The sequence below is a fragment of the Aquarana catesbeiana genome, linkage group LG02 (genome assembly GCF_042186555.1).
Source record: "Aquarana catesbeiana isolate 2022-GZ linkage group LG02, ASM4218655v1, whole genome shotgun sequence".
NCBI lineage: Eukaryota > Metazoa > Chordata > Amphibia > Anura > Ranidae > Aquarana > Aquarana catesbeiana.
Window position 1 is genome coordinate 54,076,013 of NC_133325.1, and position 24,179 is coordinate 54,100,191.

The 24,179-nt window shown below is 43.4% G+C and overlaps 1 protein-coding gene across 3 annotated transcripts in view; it reads left to right on the top strand.

The window, feature by feature from the left end:
* The window catches only part of LOC141126879 (P2Y purinoceptor 2-like), a 133,294-nt gene that overhangs the window by 68,305 nt on the left and 40,810 nt on the right, over positions 1–24,179 (top strand). Inside the window, exon 2 of one of the 3 annotated variants that reach the window (XM_073612914.1) lies at positions 15,848–15,950. The exons of the other annotated variants lie outside the window; for them this stretch is intronic. The gene's annotated coding sequence lies outside the window, so the exon portion shown is untranslated. The remainder of the gene's footprint in view (positions 1–15,847; positions 15,951–24,179) is intronic. 3 annotated transcript variants of the gene reach the window in all.

Below are 24,179 nucleotides of genomic sequence, written 5' to 3' on the forward strand. Positions count from 1 at the left end.
CCGAAGCCGTCCTCGTCTCCCCCTCCGGCTGGCGACAGCTTTCCCGTGGGTTACTTCCGTATATCGCGGCTCTGGCGCTGCGATTGCCCGGAGCCAACGAAGACGTCACTCCAGCGCATGTGCACGGGGGCCGCCGGTAACGGCACACAGACTGAAGCAACGGCACATACGTGCCGTTGCTTCAGTTTGCCCCAGTGCGATAGGGGATGTCTCCTAAACCATGCAGGTTTAGGAGATATCCTGGGTAGCTATAGCTACAGGTAAGCCTTATTATAGGCTTACCTGTAGCATAAAGTTGTTGTAAAGGGTTTACAACCACTTTAACCTCCGCAACATCTCCAGAATTCAACCCTTCCTGACTAATGACACCACAAAACAATGTATTTACTCCTTGATTATTTCCTGCCTTGACTACTGCAACTCTCTCCTTAGTGGCCTACTTTTACGCAGGCTATCCCCCCTTCAGTCTATTATGAATGCTGCTGCTAGACTAATACACCTTACTAACTGCTCCGTGACTGCTGCCCCTTTCTGCCAATCCCTTCACTGGCTTCTCCTACCCCACCGTATAAAATTCGAAATGCTAACCACAACATACAAGGCTATCCACAACATCGCCCCCATCTACATCACCAACCTCATCTGCAGATATCGCCCAAATCGTCCCCTCCGCTATTCCCAGGAACTCCTGCTCTCTAGCTCCCTTGTTACCTCCTCTCATGCTCGTCTTCAGGACTTCTCCAGAGCCTCTCCCATCCTCTGGAACTCCCTGCCCCGGTATGTTTGATCAGCCCCTAACCCAGTGATGGTGAACCTTGGCACCCAAGATGTTTTGGAACTACATTTCCCATGATGCTCACCTACACTGCAGAGTGCATGAGCATCATGGGAATTGTAGTTCAAAAACATCTGAGGTGCCAAGGTCCTCCATCACTGCCCTAACCTGTCCACCTTTAGGAGATCCCTAAAAACTCACTTATTCAGGGAAGCCTATCCCACACCCACCTAACAACTGTCCCCGAGCCACCCCCCATCAAATCATTCCCTGCATCTATTACCTTTTGTACCACCACCCCCTCCCTTTAGAATGTTCTATGATCAGGGCCCTCCTGTCCCTTCTGTATTGAACTGTACTGTAATTGTGCTGTCCTCCCCTCTACATTGTAAAGCGCTGCATAAATTGTTGGCGCTATATAAATCATGTATAATAATAATAAAAATAATAAAAGGGTTTTTCAGGAAATAGTTTCTCTCCTATCATCATTTCTATAACACCCTAAGAACCCCAGAATCTTCATGGAGACCCTACGTCCCAGGGTGGGCTAGCGTTATCAAATTTGCGACTATATTATTATGCCTCTCAACTTGTCTACATACACTGGTGGCTTTTCACCCAAGTAAATAATGCTGCCACAGTGGCTGAAGCAACCTTAGTTTCCTCTTATGAAGTCCTGACTATTTTAATCTATAGGAGATTTGTCCAGGCCACTGAGGGCACGGCTATGTTAAAAGTTTCCCGAAAAATCTATGAGCATTGCCTATCCCTAGTACATGACTCCCAGTCCTCATACTCCATCTCGCCTAATCATCCAATCTGGTTTAAACCAACCTTTCCTAATTTTTTCAACCTGCCTGATGCCTGTCTCTGGGCGATGAAATGGTTGAAATATATACACCAGTTATATGACCAGGGCCCGCTCAAAATTTAGGGTTCCAAATTTTTGGCATTTTAGATAGCTCCAATTAAAATATGTGGCCATGGCTCAATTAAGTCTTAGGGGGGTACAATTTCACAATTCTACCCTAGAAAAAGCTTTGTTACAACCTGAGCATGCGGGGCTGATCTTCTTTGTTCTGCAGTACAGAACAAACCCACTGGGCTGCAGACTTTGAAAGACCGTTGGTCATCTGACATCCCAGACCTCTCGATGAAAAATGGGAAGAGCTTCTTCAAACTTATTTTGTCACTACCATCTCAGCCGGAGACAGAACGATTCAGTTGCGCTTTTTTTACAGGATTTATTGCACATCACTCCGGCTATTTCAGATGCATAAAAGTGATAGTCCTGAATGTCATAAATGCCGTAAATGTTCTGGGGATCTGCTTCACACGCTCTGGAACTGTGACGAAATAAGACCTTTCTGGTCTGATGTAACCCATTTTATAGCCTCAAATTTCGGTCTTCCTAATGTGTGCAATCCACAATGGTGCCTATTGGGGATATTGGAGGAGGTTGATTTAAGTTCCTATCAAAAGTTCCTACGCTTTTTTTTGTTTTCCGCTAAGAAGATTGTTGTACTACAGTGGATACATTCTACAATTGTTCCTCTTAATCAATTGGTCTGATCAATCAGGTATTGCCAACTTACAAGCTCGCTTACGAGGCAAGGGGGTGCCTTCATAAATTTGCTAAAATTTGGGACCAATTGATAGAACTTTTCGATACCTAGGTGTAATGCCTAGCCCTGATATATAAGTAGAGGAGTGGTTTATTGGTCTTTATTATATGGAATGCATATTTTATTCCCTTTTTGTTGCCTGTGCCATATTCTTTATCATAACTAGGTGCTCATCTCATCGGTTTTTGTTCTACAGTATGTTCTGCCCATATTGGGAATTGTTCTACTACTGATATCCCTGCCTTCTCTGGGAATTTATAGAATTTTTTTTCACAATATATTGTTGCTCTTTTAAAAGTAGGGAACAATGTCTGATTGTTGACTATCTACTTATATATTGTGGATTGTCTGTAATTTGTTTCCACTGTATTTCGTTTGATGAAAATATCAAGCAAAACAGTTAAAAAAAAAAATAAAAGGACACCTAAATGACAACTATCCATACTTCATCCTTCACCCAAGGAAAAAAATGATCCAAGGAAGCTGTTCTTCACAGCTAGTTTGGATTTCCCGTTTTGCTGCTCTTGAAGGATAAAGGGAAGAACCTGATTGGCCACTTTGAGAAACAAAACACCTGTCATCGGTTGCTTTAATGTATGGGTCTTCCTTTTTCTTTCACAAGAGCAGTCACGAGAGAAGACCACAAGCTGAGCTGGAAAATGTAACAGTCAACAGAAAACGGTGGTGGCTTACGTGAGACTTTGCTGGGAACTCTCTATTCTCCTTTACTGACAGTTAAATGATAACGTGTTGTTTTTTTTGTTTTTTTTTTTCATCTTGAGTCTATAAGCTAACATTTCTCTACAAGGTTATCGCAGACAAATATTGGTTTGTAAACACTTAGCGGTCATTATTTAGACCGTTTTTAGACGTTTGTATTGTAATGGCAATGTATACACTGTTAGCACTATTTGCCTTTACATATACAATATATACATAAACAGGTCATGGACAGAGAGTGACTCACTAAGTGAATTAAATGACTGTAACTTTCCAACCATTATTGTGAAATGGGGCAATTCATGACACTTCTTCCGTTAACGTCTATGTAAACCCTAACAATGTACTTCTTATATTTGCTCTCTTTAGGTCTGTTAACTGCTTCAGCCCTGGAAGATTTTACCCCCTTCCTGACCAGAGCACTTTTTGCGATTCGGCACTGCGTCGCTTTAACTGACAATTGCGCGGTCGTGCAACGTTGCACCCAAACGAAATTGATTTCCCTTATTTTCCCCACAAATAGAGCTTTCTTTTGGGTGATATTTGATCACCTCTGCGGTTTTTATTTTTTGTGCTATAAAAAAAGAGCGACAATTTTGAAAAAAACGCAATATTTTTTACTTTTTGCTATAATAAATATCCCCCAAAAATATATATAAAAAAAACATTTTTTTCCTCAGTTTAGGCCGATATGTATTCTTCTACATATTTTTGGTAAAAAAATATCGCAATAAGCATACAGTGGAGACGGAAAGTATTCAGACCCCCTTAAATATTTCACTCTTTGTTATATTGCAGCCATTTGCTAAAAATCATTTAAGTTCATTTGTTTCCTCATTAATGTACACACAGCACCCCATATTGACAGAAAAACACAGAATTGTTGACATTTTTGCAGATTTATTAAAAAAGAAAAACTGAAATATCACATGGTCCTAAGTATTCAGACCCTTTGCTCAGTATTTAGTAGAAGCACCCTTTTGATCTAATACAGCCATGAGTTTTTTTGGGAAAGATGCAACAAGTTTTTCACACCTGGATTTGGGGATCCTCTGCCATTCCTCCTTGCAGATCCTCTCCAGTTCTGTCAGGTTGGATGGTAAACGTTGGTGGACAGCCATTTTTAGGTCTCTTCAGAGATGCTCAATTGGGTTTAAGTCAGGGCTCTGGCTGGGCCATTCAAGAACAGTCATGGAGCTGTTGTGAAGCCACTCCTTCGTTATTTTAGCTGTGTGCTTAGGGTCATTGTCTTGTTGGAAGGTAAACCTTTGGCCCAGTCTGAGGTCCTGAGCACTCTGGAGAAGGTTTTCGTCCAGGATATCCCTGTACTTGGCCGCATTGATCTTTCCCTCGATTGCATCCAGTCGTCCTGTTCCTGCAGCTGAAAAACACCCCCACAGCATGATGCTGCCACCACCATGCTTCACTGTTGGGACTGTATTGGACAGGTGCTGAGCAGTGCCTGGTTTTTTCCACACATACCGCTTAGAATTAAGGTCAAAAAGTTCTATCTTGGTCTCATCAGACCAGAGAATCTTATTTCTCACCATCTTGGAGTCCTTGGTGTTTTTTTAGCAAACTCCATGCGGGCTTTCATGTGTCTTGCACTGAGGAGAGGCTTCCGTCGGGCCACTGTGCCGTAAAGCAGCGACAGGTGGAGGGCTGCAGTGATGGTTGACTTTCTATAACTTTCTCCCATCTCCCGACTGCATCTCTGGAGCTCAGCCACAGTGATCTTTGGGTTCTTCTTTACCTCTCTCACCAAGGCTCTTCTCCCCCGATAGCTCAGTTTGGCCGGATGCCCAGCTCTAGGAAGGGCTCTGGTTGTCCCAAACATCTTCCATTTAAGGATTATGGAGACCACTGTGCTCTTAGGAACCTTAAGTGCAGCAGAAATGTTTTTGTAACCTTGGCCAGATCTGTGCCTTGCCACAATTCTGTCTCTGAGCTCTTCAGGCAGTTCCTTTGACCTCATGATTCTCATTTGCTCCGACATGCACTGTGAGCTGTAAGGTCTTATATAGACAGATGTGTGTGTCTTTCCTAATCAAGTCCAATCAGTATAATCAAACACAGCTGGACTCAAATGAAGGTGTAGAACCCTCTCAAGGATGATCAGAAGAAATGGACAGCACCTGAGTAAAATATATGAGTGTCACAGCAAAGGATCTGAACACTTAGGACCATGTGATATTTCAGTTTTTCTTTTTAATAAATCTGCAAAAATGTCAACAATTCTGTGTTTTTCTGTCAATATGGGGTGCTGTGTGTACATTAATGAGGAAAAACAATGAACTTAAATGATTTTAGCAAATGGCTATATATATATATATATATATATATATATATATATATATATATATATAAAAAATATAATATAACAAAGAGTGAAAAATTTAAGGGGGTCTGAATACTTCCTGTCCCCACTGTATATTGATTGGTTTGCGCAAAAGTTATAGCGTCTACAAAATAGGGGATAGTTTTATAGCATTTTTATAATTTTTTTTTCTTTTGCTAGTAATGGTGGCCATCTGCGATTTTTATCATGACTGCCACATTATGGCGGACACATCGGACAATTTTGACACATTTTTGGGATCATTGGCATTAATACAGCGATCAGTGCGATTAAAAATGCATTGATTACTGTAAAAGTATCACTGGCAGTGAAGGGGTTAACACTAGGGGGCAGTGAAGGGGTTAAGTGTGTCCTAGTTTGTGTTCTAACTGAAGGGGGGAGGAGACTGTGCAGGGAAGATAACAGATTGTCTGTTCATACTCTGTATGAACAGACGATCCGTCTGTTCTCCCCTCAGAGAACCAGAAGCTGTGTGTTTACACACACAGTTCCGGGTTCTCCGTGTCTCAGCGGCGATCGCGGGAGCCCGGTGGTGATCGAGACCGCCGGGCACTCGCATCGACTCGGGGGTAGAGCGGCGGACGCACGCATGCGCCCCCTAGTGGCCACAGGGCAGAGCGACGTTACATAGCGTAGTTTTGCCCAGCCGTGCCATTCTGCCGCAGTACAACTGCGGCTGCTGGTCGGCATGTGGTTAAGTTTACCATTGTACCTGTCAACACTCTCTTGGCCCCTTATGCCGTGTACACACAGGCGGACTTTTCAGCATCAAAGGTCCGACGGTCTATCTGACGGACTTTCAACTGACTTTTGATGGACTTCCAACAGACTTTCGAATGAACAGACTTGCCTACACACGATCACACCAAAGTCCGACGGATTCGTACGTGATGACGTACGACTGGACTAAAATAAGGAAGTTGGTAGCCAATAGCTGCCCTAGCGTCGGTTTTCGTCCATCGGACTAGCATACAGACGAGCAGATTTTTCGACTGGACTCGAGTCCGTCGGAAAGATTTGAAACATGTTCCAAATCTAAAGTCCGTCTGATTTTCGACCGAAAAAGTCTGCTGCAGGTCCGATGAAGCCCACACACGGTTGGATTGTCCTTAGGATTCGTCCCGTCGGACCAGTCTGGTCGAAAAGTCCGCCCGTGTGTACACGGCATTAGTTCACTGGAAACCCCTGAAAAACTACTCTACAACATAATCCCCCCTCCACCAAATGATTTGGACCAGTGCTCAAAACAAGGTCCCTAAAGACATGAATGAGCGAGTTTGGGGTGGAGGAACTTGACTGGCTTGAACAGAGCCCTGACCTCAACCTGATAGAACACCTTTGGGATGAATTCAAGCGGAGACTGCGAGCCAAGTCTTCTCGTCACAGTTACATCCACGTCTAAAGCACCGGGTTGGTTAGAGTGGTGTCTCACCTTGAAAATGTCCACACTCCTGAATTAGTTCAGGGATGCCTGCTGTCACATTTCTACACACCGGCGGGGAAATCTTTTATCCTCCAGCTTTGAGCGAAACTTCAAGTACATACAGTACGTGTACACATTTGCAGTTATTATTCATATTCATTTTTAATCTGCTGGTGCTGATGGAGAAAGAAGAAAGTCCTCCTGCTCACTCTGCGGAAGCTCTCTCCTTGCTTCTTGAACTCTTCTTGGGTTGAAGAAGCAGGGAGTGAGATATTTTACACTGATGGCCAGTTAGGTGCTCAGATTGCACCTTCATAAACCGGCCATTTGCGTAACAGTGAATGAAGCGAAGTGCCGTGTGCTGAGGAGCCGAGAACATGTCCTCTGTTGCTCCTCATCTCAACTACATACACTGGTACACAGGTGAGATAAGCCATGATCATTTTGATCGCAACGTACCTCTCCTTCTTAAAAGGACACCTAAATGACAACTATCCATACTTCATCCTTCACCCAATGAAAAAAATGATCCAAGGAAGCAGTTCTTCACAGCTAGTTTGGATTTTACGTTTTGCTGCACTTGAAGGATAAAGGGAAGAACCTGATTGGCCACTTTGATCAACAAAACACCTGTGATCAGTTGCTTTAATGTTTGCGTCTTCCTTTTTCTTTCACAAGAACAGTCACGAGAGAAGACCACAAGCTGAGCTGGAAAATGTAACAGTCAACAGAAAACGGTGGTGGCTTACGTGAGACTTTGCTGGGAACTCTCTATTCCCTTTTACTGACAGTTAAATGATAACGTGTTGTTTTTTTTGCTTTTTGGTTTTTTTTTTCATCTTGGGTCTATAAGCTAACATTTCTCTGCAAGGTTATCGCAGACAAATATTGGTTTGTAAACACTTAGCGGTCATTATTTAGACCTCCAGCGGACATTTGTATTGTAATGGCAATGTATACACTGTTAGCACTATTTGCTTTTACATATACAATATATACATAAACAGGTCATGGAGAGTGATTCACTAAGTGGATTAAATGACTGTAACTTTCCAACCATTATCGTGAAATGGGGCAATTCATGACACTTCTGTTAACGTCTATGTAAACCCTAACGATGAACTTCTCTTATTTGCTCCCTTTAGGTCTGTTAAGTTTACCATTAAAAGTGTTTGATAAATGCAAAAAAGTAGCTGTTGATCCTTCTGGAAGTCCAGTAAGTTTGCAAGTTCCTGCAGAGTTATCTTAAAGCATTTGTTACCCCAAAATGTCATATTCCTGATATGTGGCTGCTGTACCATGTACTTGTATGAGAACGTATCCTGTTCTCTTTGTATTGCTTCCTTTGTGTGAAATCCTCGGTGTTCCTACCAGTCCCTCTGCTTTCCTATTAAAAACTGCCCACTCTAATGCCGCATACACACGATCGGACATTCCGACAACAAAATCCATGTTTTTTTTCTGAAGGATGTTGCCTCAAACTTGTCTTGCATACACACGGTCACACAAATGTTGTTGGAAATTCCAAACGTCAAGAACGCGTGACGTACAACACGTACGACGAGCCGAGAAAAATTAAGTTCAATAGCCAGTGCGGTTCTTCTGCTTGATTCCGAGCATGCGTGGAATTTTGTGCGTCTACACACGATCGGAATTTCCGACAATGGATTTTGTTGTCGGAAAATTTGAGATCCAGATCTCAAATTTTGTTTGTCGGAAATTCAGACGGAAAATGTCCGATGGAGCCTACACACGGTCGGAATTTCCGACAACAAGCTCCCATCGAACATTTGTTGTTGGAAATTCCGACCGTGTGGACGCGGCATGAGAAGGAGAGCACAGCGTGGTCAGTTCTCTAGCTATGCTGGGAACTCAACCTGCTCTCCTCCAATGATCAGACTTGTCCTGACACCCCCCACCCCCCCGTACAGACTGTCACTGGGAAGATCAGTGTGCTGCTTCTATTCTTCCCCCCAGGGCTCTTTTGCAGCTTAGAACAGAGGGAATGAGATCACTTATCCTTTCTTACATTAAGAGAGGTATGGACTCCAGAGAGAGATATCATTTTGCCCCCCTGTACAAATCATTAGTAAGATCTCATCTGGAATATGCAGTTCAGTTTTGGGGACCAGTTCACAAAAAGGATATCGGGGAACTGGAGAAAGTGCAGAGAAGGGCAACCAAACTGATAAGAGGCCTGGAGGAGCTCAGCTATGAGGAAAGATTAGAGGAACTGAATTTGTTCACTCTTGAGAAGAGGAGATTAAGGGGGATATGATCAACATGTTCAAATATATAAGGGGTCCATATAGTGATCTTGGTGTTGAGTTATTCACTTTAAGGTCATCACAGAGGACAAGGGGGCACTCTTTACATCTAGAGGAAAAAAGATTTCATCTCCAAATATGGAATGGTTTCTTTACAGTAAGAGCTGTGAAAATGTGGAATAGACTCCCTCCAGAGGTGGTTCTGGCAAGTTCAGTAGATTGCTTTAAGGCCTGGATTCTTTCCTAGGTGTACATGATATAACTAGGTACTAACATTTTTATAGGTAAAGTTGATCCAGGGAAAATCCGATTGCCTCTCGGGGGATCAGGAAATCATTTTTTCCCCCGCTGTAGCAAATTGGAGAATGCTTCGCTGGGGTTTTTTGCTTTCCTCTGGATAAACTGTGGGTAAAGGATTATGTATATGGGATTGTATTATTATTATTATTATTATTTTTTTGGTTGAACTAGACTTGTGTCTTTTTTCAACCTGACTAATTATGTGACTTATAAGAAAGGGAAAAAGGTATTTATATTGTTTTTTTTTTTATATATCTACACAAAAAAACATTTTGCCTTTCATTTCTATTTTAAACTGAATGGCTTATTTCACAAGGCTATCGACTGACAATTTTTATTAAAAAAAAAACAATATTTTTTTACTTTCTGCTCCAAAACATATCCAATAAAATAAAAAAATAAAAATCTAATTTCTTCTTCAATTTAGGCCAATATGTATTCTGCTACATATTTTTGGTAAAAAAAAAATCCCAATAAGTGTATACTGATTGGTTTGCACAAAAGTTATAGCATCTACATATTATGGAATATTTTTTTTTTTATTTGTTTCATTTATTTATTTTTTTACTAGTAATGAGGGCGGACAAATCGGACACCTAACTGACACTTTTGACACTTTTTTCGAAGACCAGTGGCAGTATTACAGCGATCAGCGCAAAAGATATGCACTATCACTGTACTAATGACACTGGCAGGGAAGGGGTTAACATCAGGGGCGCTCAAAGGGTTAAATGTGTGCCAAGGGAATGCTTGCTAACTGTGGGGGAGGTGCTTTTACTACTGGAAGACATGGATCGGTGTTTCTGCTTCACAGAAACACAGGATCCGTGTCTTCTGTACTCACAGAATGACAGTCTGCCTTGTTTACATAGGCAGACTGTCATTCTGTCAGAGTAACGAACGATCGGTGGGTCCCGGTGGACATCGGGTCTACGGGACCCGCTGATCAGCTCCCACTGTGTAAAATCACAGTGGGAGCGAGCCAGCAGTGGCGCGCGCTCGCGCCCAAAACCCTGAAGTGCAGAATCACACATATATATACAGTCCCTGAAAAAAGTCTTGTCGCTTGTATACAAATTGACCTGAAGTGCCGCTAAAATATATTTCTAATCAAGATTTTGTTACAAGAAATGGGTCATTTTAATCCCAACAGCTTTTGTAATAATGTTTCAGTGCAAAACTAAACTGACAAAAAGTATTCTAATATTCACAGCTTGGTAAAGCCCATTGAGTCAATTTTTGCCAAGACATAAGTGTTGTCGCCTGAGCTTCACCTGTGACTAATAATGGATCAATTAGGTCTCAGGTGTGTATAAAAAGAACACCAGTACACTAGACCTTCTCAACTGCAACTAGACCTCTGCAAACATGCCTAAGATTAAGACTAAAGTGTTGATTATCAAGAGGCTGAAGACCAGATCCACTGCTGATGTGACAGACACCTTCAATGTGTCTCAGCGTCAAGTTCAGAGGATAAAAAAAAGATTTGAAGAGACTGGAGAAGTTTTGGACAAGGCCAGGTTAGGCCAACCCCGCAAGACAACTGCTCGAGAGGACCGTTTTTTGGCTCGAAAATCCAAGGCCAGCCCATTTTCCACTGCAGCAGAGCTCCACGAGACCTGGTCACCTGAAGTCCCTGTGTCAACCAGAACAGTTTGTTGGATTCTGTCTGGAAATGGCCTCCATGGTCGAATCAGTGCCCATAAGCCAGCACTAAACAAAAGACAATTGAAAAACAGTGTGGCATTTGCCAAGGGCTACAGCCTGCTAAAAGGATGGACTCTGGAAAAGTGGCAGAAGGTGGATTTTTCAGATGAATCTTCTGTTGAATTACACCACAGTCGCCGCAAATATTGCAGGAGACCTACTGGAACCCGCATGGAGCCGAGATTTACCCAGAAAACAGTGAAGTTTGGTGGAGGCAAAACCATGGTCTGGGGTTACATCCAGTATGGGGGTGTGCGAGGGATCTGCAGGGTGGAAGGCAACATCAATAGTCTAAAATACCAAGAAATCTTAGCTACCTCTTATATTCCCAACCATAAAAAAGGCCAAATTTTGCAGCAGGATGGTGCTCCATCGCATACTTCCATCTCCACATCAAAGTTCCTTAAGTCAAAGAAGATCAAGATGCTCCAGGATTGGCCAGCCCAGTCACCAGACATGAACATCATTGAGCATATGTGGTGTAGGATGAAAGATGAAGCATGGAAGACGAAACCAAAGAATATTGATGAACTCTGGGAGGCATGCTATTTTGCTATTCCTGATGACTTCATCAATAAATTGTATGAATCCTTGCCAAACCACATGGATGCTGTCCTTCAAGCTCATGGAAGTCATACAAGATATTAAATTTGGATCTCACAGCACCACTACTTAATTTACTGACATATTTTTGGATTTTCAGTAAAGTTGTTCAATTTCTGTATAGGCGACAAAACTTTTGTCTTGCCAAAATTTGACCTGTCTGACTTGATTAAATGATAAATCTTTTTTCAGTGAAACTAATTTATTTCAGTGTATTAAACATCATTTGGGAGGGCTTTAGCTTTTCATATGAGCTATTTCTAACACCAATTGATTAATTAAAAGTCAGGTTAATAGCAGGAGTTTCTACAAAATAGAGAAGCGACAAGACTTTTGTCAGGGACTGTATATATATATATATATATATAAGTGTTTCTGCAAAGAGCTGCCGCCCTAAATCTGCTATGGGGGCGGTCTTCTAAAGAAGTTAGAGATTAAAGACCTTTGTATTAGGGTTATAGAGTAAAGCCTATAACCGATCGGATTTTCGGCAGGGAATTGCGTGATGACAGACTGTTTGCCTAAAATCCGACCGTTAATACGCTCCTTCAGACAATTGTTGGCCAACTTTCGGCCAACAGATGTTGGATGGCAGGCTAGTAAATTTTCGGTGGACAACGGTCTGTTGTCAGATTTTCGTATCGTGTGTACACAAGTCCATCACACAAAAGTCCAAAGTACAAACACGCATGCTCGGAATCGATGCTCACCAAACACGAAATTAGCAGAAGGTGCCCAAAGGGTGGCGATCAAGAGCTGAAATTCCACGTAGTACGTCGCTACGTTCGTGTTTGTTGGCCGACAATTGTGTATTGTTTGTATGCAAGACAAGATCCAGGCACACGCCCTTCAGACAAAAGTCTGACGCTTTGTTGGCCAACAATCCGATCGTGTGGACCAGGCTTAGGTGTGTGCAAGAGCATTATTCGTTTTGTCATTATACTACTACAGCTATAACTTTAACCCAAATCACTAGTCTCTGCCTAACTCTGCTGACAACTCTCCTGTCCTAGATTTGGACGCACCTTGTGTGAACGTCAATGACACAAATTTGGCACATTTTAAACTGCCGGTTGCTAAAAAGAGAATTAGGCTGAAGCCAAATCATAATTTTAAGTATGTGCCCCCAAGATTTGAAGTAACGCCATCGGCTGTTTACATTCGGGTTACCAAGCAACAATAAGCCGGTAACTATTCCTGTGTCCCTCAGGGAACGGCCTGGCCTTTGTGTAGGGTACAGGTCACCTGATATCTGCTGTGGAGATCTGTTGCATTGTAATTACGGGCTTATTTCATGAAACTATGTGCAAAGTATAGCAACCAATTAGATTTCATTTTCCTGTCATCCAGTAGCTTAAGAGCTTTTACGTTTGTTGTTTATTACACTTTTACAGCATAAAAGCATTAAAGTGATTGTAAAGTCTTGTTTTTTTGTTGTTTTTTTTTTTTTAAATAACAAACATGTTATACTTACCTGCTCTGTACAGTTGGTCATGCACAGAACAGGCCCGATCCTCCTCTTCTCGGGTCCCTCTTTGCTGCTCCTCGCTCCTCCCTCCTTTTGAGTGCCCCCACAGTCAGCATTTGCTATGGGGGAACCGGAGCCGAGTCACAGCTCCCTGTGTCCATTTAGACACACAGCCCCGGCCCTTTTCTCTCCCCTGATTGGCTGACTGGCTCTGACAGCCGCGGGAGCTAATGGCGCTGCTGCTGTATCTCAGCTAATCAGAAGGAGTGTCCTGGACAGTGGCGGCTGGGGGGGGGGGGGCAAAAATTTTTTGAAAAAAAATCATCAATTGCAGCCACTGTGACATCAAACACTGCCACTGTGCCCATCAAAGGCTGCCACTGTGCCCATCAAACGCTGCCACTGTGCCCAAATGCTGCCACTGTGCCCATCAAACGCTGCCACTGTGCCATCAAACGCTGCCACTGTGCTAAACACTGCCACTGTGCCATCAACGCTGCCACTGTGCCCATCAAACGCTGCCACTGTGCCATCAAACACAGCCTCTGTGCCCATCAAACGCTGCTACTGTGCCCATTAAAGGCTGTCACTGTGCTATCAAAGGCTGCCACTGTGCCAAACGCTGCCACTGTACCATCAAATGCTGCCAGTGTGCCCATCATATGATGCCAGTGTGCCCATCATATGCTGCCAGTGTGTCCATCAAATTATGCCAGTGTGCCCATCAAATCCTGCCAGTGTGCCATCAAATGCTACCAGTGTGCCCATCATATGCTGCCAGTATGTCCATCAAATTATGCCAGTGTGCCCATCATATGCTGCCAGTGTGTCCATCACATGCTGCCAGTGTGCCCATCAAATGCTGCCAGTGTGCCCAGCATATGCTGCCAGTGTGTCCATAAAATGCTGCCAGTGTGCCCATTACATGCTGCCAGTGTGCCCATCATATGCTGCCAGTGTGTCCATCAAATGCTTCATATGCTGACACCCCGCTCACACCACACCCCCCCCGCGCGGATGGATCGCGGGACACCCCACTACCAACACCCCCCCCCCACAGGCAAGTGTGGTGACGCTTGAGGAGTATCTGTGAGTGCCAAGCTAGGGACCCAGCAGGAAAGCGGGGGTGGCGCTTAAGGAAGGTACTGACTGAGAAGGTTGGAAGAGCTCAGGAGATCCAGTGGCAGTGGATCAGCAAGTCTAGTGAGAGAGACTGGGGGCTCAGTTGAGTGAAGACCTACAAGAAGTGATTGTAGAGGAAGTAAAGAAGTTCGTTACAACTTGTGTTAGAAACTGTTATAAGACTGTGGCATAGGAGACAGCGAGCCTACTCGTGCAGATGTGGTGTCCGGCTGGGTGCCTTTCCCTGCATGGCTGTCTACCCATAGAAGTCACGGAGTCTGCTAATTAACTTTGCAACTACTTAAGGGTGTCCTGGCCCTAACCTGCTCTCCCACAGTTCTGTTCAGAAAATAAATCTCTTTGCATTCAAGAAGTATCTGGTGCCCATTGATCTACCTTGCATTACACCCACCCCATGCCTTGTAACCCACTCTAATTAAAAGGATGTCAGCTGTCCCTAACTCTGAAGGTTCTCATTAGACCAAATGGGGCCCGGGACCTCGCTACAAATATATATATATATATATATATATATATATATATATATATATATATATATATATATACAAAAACATCAAGAATGGTTTCTGCCACTCCTTCAATTACTAACACATTTAATTGACCAATCAGTGATTAATCACACAAAATGTCAGCAGGTGTAAGGCTGACAGAAGGAGGGTAGGAAGTAATACCTAATATAACACCTAGTAAAATAAAATAGAATAATCCCTTGTTGATATATATGTAATAGAGAAGAAAAATACATCTGCAGAAAATATTTAAACAATATATGCATAGTAATATACACATACATCAAAAAAAGAAGGGGAAAGCTATTTGAGGACCAGACCTACATCGTAACGGTGATTCATTCCCTTGGTTATTCTGGTTTGGAGATTGAATATCCACCAAACCTCACGTAGCAAAAGTTGGCGGTGTGTATCCCCGCCACAAGAAAACAATTTAACTCTTTCCAAACCTATAAAGGAAAAAAGATGCCATATTCCCACCATGTTCATACTTAAAATGTTTGAATACGTTAGATCGATTTTTGTCACTGTTATAAGATGCCCCATGGAAATGTTCACTAACTCTTGCTCTTAATGGTCTAGAACAAGGATGGCGAAACTTGGCACCCCACATGTTTTGGAACTACATTTCCCATGATGCTCATGCACTCTGCAGTGTAGTTGAGCATCGTGGGAAATGTAGTTCCAAAACATCTGGGGTGCCAAGGTTCCCCATCACTGGTCGAGAAGTACAGCCTACATATTGTTTATTGCATTTGCTGCACTCGACAGGATAGACTACGTTGTCCGTGCCACAATTTATATAATCACGGATGGAAAATTCTCATCCAGTGGCACGCGAAACAACTGTCCTATGCTGTCTTGAGTGTCTACTGCAAAAGCGACATGTGTTGTTACCACAAATGTACGATCCCACAGTGCTAAGCCAGGTTTTTTTGTGTCTGCCAGAGACTGGGAGACAGAATATTACCTAATGTTTTGGCAAGGCGGCTTGAAAATCTACAGCCCGTCGTAATGATTGGTGCCAAATCATTATCCATGGAGAGTATAGGTAAGTGTTTTTGTATAATATTTTTAATTTCGTTGAATTCCAAGGAGAAGGCGGTAACAAACCGGACCGAACCCGACTCCTCTTCCTGGTACTCACGTCAACTTTACTCGTTTTAATTCTCCTTAAGTCAGCATTCTCCAAAAGTATATGTCTATTTTTCTCTGAGGCCAGACAGGCTGCTCTAGCAACATTCGATTTGTCATATTGCCGTAACTGAATCCTTGATGTAATACTATTAGATTCTTTATTAAAAGCTTCTTCAGTAGAGCAGTTGCGTCTGGCCCTAGTAAACTGCCCTATCACAATCAATCGGTTGGTGTATGTGAGATGACAACTTGAAGCCAAATGTAGCAAATTGTCCACTCCTTGCAATACGCATGGGTAGTTACGATACCCTGGACAACATCTTCCATTAAGGTTATGTCTAAAAAATGTATAGTATCATTATGGCTGTCAGAACGAAATTCCAAATTAAGGGAATTATCGTTAACCCAGGATACAAAGGAGGCACAATCAAGAGAGGAACTGTCCCAAATTAGGAGCAGATCCTCTAAGTATCGACCGTACCATAGGATAGAACCTGCACATGGGTTGGTAACAGAGAAGAGAAAATTCTCCTCCCACCAACCCATGTACAGGTTCACCAAGGAAGGTGAGAAACGAGCCCCCATGGAAGCCCTCCTACACTGCAAGTAAAAAATCCGGTCGAACATGAAATAATTGCGGGTAAGGAGGAAATCAACTGACATAACCAGAAACTCTCTAAGTGCTACAGCATACATACTATTGTCAGAAACCATGAAATCAGACCGAGACAGAAGTACAGTTAGAGTATGAATCACACTTGTTTAATAATAAAAGAAAATAGAACAAACGTAGTCAAAACATAGCCAGAGTTCAGGAATCGGAACAGTTAGTCAGACAAGCCAAACATCAGGGAGCCGGAGATGAGCGTAGTAAAACAGCAAGCAGGATCTGGAGCCAGAAGGGATGTCAGCCAAGCAAGTCTTTAACAGGAATTCAGGAGACAGTCTCTGTGATGTTGACCAAGGCGAAGGCAGAGCTGCTCTGGACTAGACGGCTTAAGTAGGCAGGACTGATGAGCAGGATATCATCAACAGCTGAGTGACTGTGGAGAGATAGGAGCTGGCAATTAGCCGACAGCTGAGCGGCCAGCTCAGAGAAGGAAGGGTTGAGCCCAGCCCTGACAGCTATATTGTGTCAAATGGTATTGGAGAGCTTTGATTGCAAGGTCATGGGCAATACACAAGTATAACGAATTTACATCTAATGTAAGTCACTGGTAACCGTTTTTCAACTCTACCTCCTGTATATGTTTCAGTACTGATGAGGTATTCTTGATATAACCCGGCAGCCTAGTGACCAATGGCTGCAGGTATTGGTCTATCCGTTGGCCCAATTTTTCAAACAGGGAGCCAATACCTGCAACTATCGGCCTCTCCTGTATAGTAGTAACATTCTTATGTAGTTTGGGCATGTGATGGAAAATGGGAATCTTGGCAAAGTCAACCATCAGAAACTCTGCTACCTTGGTGATTAACACTCCCATCTCCACACCCATCGTCAAGCAGGTGGGATAACTGTTGCTTGAAGTCACTGTTCCACTGAAAAATTTTCACCTGGGTCAGTGGTGGTGCTTGCAGGGCCCCCATGGGTCAAATTTTGTCTGATTCAGCAAAAAACATTGCAAAAATATTGCAGTCTGATCACTGGGGGTAGAGGAGACTAAGAAATTGCTTCCTCCTGCCTGCAGCAGACTGATGACATCATTCTCCCAGACTGCACCTCTCAGCCTAGGCACAATCACCTGCTTTTTAATATTACAAGTGATACGGTGGCTTTATAGTGTGATGTGATGGAGGTTTATTCATCCAGACTTCTATACAGTATATTATTAATATTATTATACAGGATTTATTTAGCGCCAACAGTTTACACAACATTTTACAATAAAAAGGGGGACAGTACAATTACATATGTCATACATACTTTTTGAGATGGGAACGAGGGACACCTTTTAGCAAAAGTGGGCATAGGATAGACCCCCTGCCACTCTCCCTTAAAGGAGAATTATACAAAATAAATGATTAGTTAAACCCCCAAGTGCTCTTTTTTTACCACTACTATTTCTTTATACTCTATTCCTCTTTAGTAAATCAACCCCATTGTCACTAACATAATTGATAGTTTGCCTTTTGCACTGAGATAGGAATTCTTAGAAACAGGAGAGATAAATATAAATGCTTACATAGAGAAGATGTGTCAAAAACTAAATTCCCCAGTTATTTTAAACATTTCTTGCTAATTTGCTATTGTCACGAGGCAGGCTGACTCAGTTTTAGTATGTTCAAGAATTCAACCAACCTGCACGCTATGCATTGGACATGATGCAAGGCAGAAGGGTGAGAAACGCACAAAGGAAAACAAATAGGAAAGCCGGTAATTAGTTTTCTAACATATGTTTCAGATCTCGAAAAAGTTTTAAAAAACAATATAAAGACCAGACCACTGTAAGTGCTTGTGAACATGGGCGTTGTTTTCCCATTTTGAAACACATGTCAAACTCAGCAAATTCCCATCGACTTCAGTGGTGGAGAAGTGTACATGACATTTCAAAGTCCTGCTTTGCGTTTCGTCAGGCGTTTTTCTGCACTTGATCAATGGCAGTCACCGTAAGAATTTTCTATGGGACCTGTTCACGTTTTACTGCTGCTTTCAGGTGTAGCAAGGTCTCCGGCCCCCTTCAATCTGATGAGAACCTACAGGGCCAGAGATAGCTGACATCTTTCTGTATATGATGGATTGTGAGGCATAGTGGGTGCAAGGTGGATAAAGTTATTGGGCGCCAGACACTTCTTGAATGCAAAAGAGATGTTTATTTCTCTTACAAACTTTTTGGGGGAAAGAGGGCTAGGGCCAGGACACCCTTAAGTAGTTGCAAGTTCAATTAGCAGACTCCGAAACTTCAATAGGAAGACAGCCGGGCAGGGAAAGGCCTCCAGCAAGACGCCACATCTGCACGTGCAGGAATGCTGTCTCCTATGGCAATAGTCTTCTCACTAGACCCACTGATTCACTGCCACTGAATCCCTTAAGCTCCTGAAATCTTCACGGTGGTATCTTCCTCAAGCGTCACCCCCGCCTCTCTGCTGGGTCCCTAGCTTGGCACTCCAAATACTTCTCAAGCTTCACCCCACTGGCCTGTTCGGTCTCTGGCTTGACACACACGGCTGCTCTGCAAGCGTCACCTCCGCTGGCTGGGTCCCTGGCTTGATTACCACCTGAGGTTTCTCGATTCTCCAATGTGCCATTCAGTGAGAATACTGCTCCGGTACTTGCTTCAGTTACTCACTGTGGTCCCTGTTAATAAGGTGGATAGTCCCTTAGTGGCGACAGCTTCCCCTCTACCTCTGACCACTGACAGATTCTCCGTCTAGCTGAACCGTCAACTCTGTTTGGACTGCAAGCTGCAATCCCAACCCTGCGCTGCTCTCTTGCTTCTGGATAGGCCCTCAGACAACCTAGCAGCCAGATGTGCCCAGGATAGGCCCAGTCTCTGGTCTAGCAGCCCGGGCAATACAACACACCTCCATCCAGATAGCCGTCCAGGTGGCATAAAACATAAATTACCTGACTCCACCCAAATATATAGGCTCTCCCAGCAGGCCAAGGGATCCAAGAAAACCCCTGCCCATTGGCTGAGATACCCCATAACCCGACCTTGGGTTGCCCTTCTCATATCTAGTACCACCAAGTTCCCAGCCACCTAGTGGTAGAAGAGAAAAGTGCAACAAGGCCAAACATACGGAGAAATCAATAGATCTCTAACAATCAACCAGGATAACTACTCCTGGCAAGTAAATTTGTGAGGAGCAACCCTGCCTACACTCCAGGGGGCTACACAGGTTTCAGTGTGTTGTGGAAAAACGCAGATGAACGTAAATTTTCCACAAAGCATTGGAGCTAGCTTGAGCGGTCCACCACTGCAGCTCTTGGCTCCTCCTTTTCTCCGAGTGCCCCTATAGAAAGCCACTTGCTATGGGCACTCGTGCGTGCTCACTCCTGAACCCTGCTCTTTGTGTCCATAAGTAGTACTCCATATTCCCATCGCACACGTTCCTGGATATAGCTCTAAAGGTTTGGGTGCTGCAGCAACAACCAGCTGGGAACTGGTTCAAAAAGTCACAATGTATATAGTAGCCAGCACACCATGCATCAACAAGGTAGCATCCAAATGGATTTTATTGCATGATCACAACACAGAGCAGTGCAACGTTTCAGAGCCACGCAGGACCCCTTCGTCAGGCATAAGATTCCTATGTGGCTCCGAACCGTTGGACTGCTCTGTGTTGTGATCATGCAATAAAATCCGTTTGGATGCTACCTTTTTGATCCACAGTGTGCTGGCAAATATCTACATTGTATGTCCATAAGACACAGAATCAGGCTTGGCCCTGCTTCCGCTCCATCCCCACTGGCTGTGATTGACCGCAGTGGGAGCCAATGGCTGCTCCCTCTCAGCCAATGATGAGGTGGAGACCAGGGAGAGCAGCTACTCTTATGAACTTTGCTGGATCGGGCTTGGGTAAGTATTAGAAGGGGCTGTGAGGTGAGCTGAATACTGAAGGTTTTTTCAGCCTTCAGAATTACTTTAAGAAAAGGAAAAGGTAAATAGTGCCTTGCATTTTAAAAACACAAGGCACCGCTCCAACTGCTGGCACAGAGAGGGCACTAACACAGAGCGTACTGGGTACTGTGAACAAGCCCTAAAAGTGTTCTAAAAGGGAACAAGTCCATCAAGTCCAACCTACAGTATCTCACAAAAGTGAGTGCACCGCTCACATTTTTGTAAATATTTTATTCTATCTTTTCATGTGACAACACTGAAGAAATGATACTTTGCTGCAATGTAAAGTAGTGAGTGTACAGCTTGTATAACAGTGTAAATTTGCTGTCCCTTCAAAATTACTCAACACATAGCTATTAATGTGCCATTAACCGCTGGCAACAAAAGTGAGTACACCCTTAAGTGAAAATGTTCAAGTTGGGCCCATAGTGTCAATATTTTGTGTGGCCACCATTATTTTCCAGCACTGCCTTAACCCTCTTGGACATGGAGTTCACCAGAGCTTCACAAGTTGCCACTGGAGTCCTCTTCCACTCCTCCATGATGACATCATGGAGCTGGTGGTTGTTAGAGACCTTGCACTCTTCCACCTTCTGTTTGAGGATGCCCCACAGATGCTCAATAGGGTTTAGGTCTGGAGACATGCTTGGCCAGTCCATCACCTTTACCCTAAGCACCTTTGCTTTTAGGCCAAAAAGTTACATTTTGGTCTCATCTGATCAGAGCACCTTCTTCCACATATTTGCTGTGTCCCCCACATGCCTTCTCGCAAACTACAAACACAACTTCTTATGGCTTTCTTTCAACAATGTCTTTCTTCTTCCCACTCTTCCATAAAGGCCAGATTTGTGGAGTGCATGACTAATTGTCCTGTGGACAGATTCTCCCACCTGAGCTGTGGATCTCCGCAGCTCCTCCAGAGTTACCATGGGCCTCTTGGCTGCTTCTCTGATTAATGCTCTCCTTGCCCGGCCTGTCAGTTTAGGTGGACGGCCATGTCTTGGTAGGTTTGCAGTTGTGCCATACTCTTTTCATTTTCGGATGATGGATTGAACAGTGCTCTGTGAGATGTTCAAAGCTTGGGATATTTTTTTATAACCTAACCCTGCTTTAAACTTCTCCACAACTTTATCCCTGACCTGTCTGGTGAGTTCCTTGGCCTACGTGATGCTGTTTGTTCACTAAGGTTCTCCAACAAACCTCTGAGGGCTTCACAGCTGTATTTATACGGAGATTAAATCACACAATTTACGAATTAGGTGACTTCTGAAGGCAATTGGTTCCACCAGATTTTAGTTAGGGGTATCAGAGTAAAGGGGGCTGAATACAAATGCACGACACACTTTTCACGTATTTATTTGAAAAAAAAAACATTTATCACTTTCCTTCCACTTCACAATTATATGTTGGTCTATCACATAAAATCCCAATCAAATACATGTACGTTTTTGGTTTTAATTTCAAGGGGGAGGAATACTTTTTCAATGCACAGTATACTGACAGGTCCAATTTAACACGCATAGTTGGATTATGTGAGTGTTCAAGCACAGGGAACAATCATATTTGTACACTTTATCTATTTTATAGCTGTTGCTTTCCACATCTCATTCATCAACTAATATTATTTATATTTCACATACATTTAGCCGGGTTCTTTGGTGTATGTCCTGGAAGGTCTTGTGGAAAAGGCCGATAAGTGTAAACATTCTACATTTTGCTTCTTATCGTGGGCTGATAAGGCAGATAAATAAAGGTATTTGGGTAACAATGAAAAGCAGAGCATTGCTTATTGAGCCAGGGCAGTGCCAGAGACATGTCTGATCTAAGATGGCCTGTCTGTCAGGACAAATATCACATAGTGTTGTGTAAGCTGCAGATTGCAGGTATATATATATGTGCTGCCAGAAATTGTCCATTTCCCAGAGATTGATCACTTGTTGACAATGCAAATGCCCAAACAAATGTGGAAATAGTAGGAATAAAATTAGCAGCATTTTTGCTTGCATGTGATTGGATGATAGAAGTCAGCAGAGCTTCTTCTCATTTACTAAGCTCTGGAGCAAATTTCTTTTGCAGAATGCAACTGCACTTGCAATGTGCAGAGTCCATTCGCCTTTAGTAAATCAACCCCATTGTCACTGACATAATTGATAGTTTGCCTTTTGCACTGAGACAGAAATTCTGAGAAACAGGAGAGTTCTAAATATAAATACTTACATAGAGAAGATGTGTCAAAAACTAAATTCCCCAGTTATTTTAAACATTTCTTGCGAATTTCGCTATTGTCACGAGGCAGGCTGAGTAGGTTCATGAATTCAACCAGCCTGCACGCTATGCATTGGACATGATGCAAGGCAAAAGGGTGCGAAACGCACAAAGGAAAACAAATAAGAAAGCCGGTAATTAGTTTTCTAACATATGTTTCAGATCTCGAAAAAGTTTTAAAAAACAATATAAAGACCAGACCACTGTAAGTGCTTGTGAACATGGGCTTTGTTTTCCCATTTTGAAACACATGTCAAACTCAGCAAATTCCCATCGACTTCAGTGGTGGAGAAGCGTACATGATATTTCAGAGTCCTGCTTTGCGTTTCGTCAGGCGTTTTTCTGCACTTGATCAATGGCAGTCACCGTAAGAGTTTTCTATGGGACCTGTTCACGTTTTACTGCTGCTTTCAGGTGTAGCAAGGTCTCCGGCCCCCTTCAGTCTGATGAGAACCTACAGGGCCAGAGATAGCTGACTTCTTTCTGTATATGGTGGATTGTGAGGCATAGTGGGTGCAAGGTGGATAAAGTTATTGGGCTCCAGACACTTTTTGAATGCAAAAGAGATGTTTATTTTTCTTACAAACTTTTTGGGGGAAACAGGGCTTGGGCCAGGACACCCTTAAGTAGTTGCAAGTTCAATTAGCACACTCCGGGACTTCAGTAGGAAGACAGCCGGGCAGGGAAAGGCCTCCAGCAAGACGCCACATCTGCACATGCAGGAATTCTGTCTCCTATGGCAATAGTTTTCAGCAGTTCCTAACAAAAAGCGTAACAGTTCTTTTGCCTTCTCTACAACTTCTCCTTGTAGTTCTTCAGCACACTGAGCTCCCAGTCTCTCACCAGACCCACTGATTCACTGCCACTGAATCCCTTAAGCTCCTGCAATCTTCACGGTGGTATCTTCCTCAAGCGTCATCCCCGCCTCTCTGCTGGGTCCCTAGCTTGGCACTCCAAATACTTCTCAAGCTTCACCCCACTGGCCTGTTCGGTCTCTGGCTTGACACACACGGCTGCTCTGCAAGCGTCACCTCCGCTGGCTGGGTCCCTGGCTTGATTACCACCTGAAGTTTCTCGATTCTCCAATGTGCCATTCAGTGAGAATACTGCTCCGGTACTTGCTTCAGTTACTCACTGTGGTCCCTGTTAATAAGGTGGATAGTCCCTTAGTGGCGACAGCTTCCCCTCTACCTCTGACCACTGACAGATTCTCCATCTAGCAGAACCGTCAACTCTGGTTGGACTGCAAGCCGCAATCCCAACCCTGCGCTGCTCTCTTGCTTCTGGATAGGCCCTCAGACAACCTAGCAGCCAGA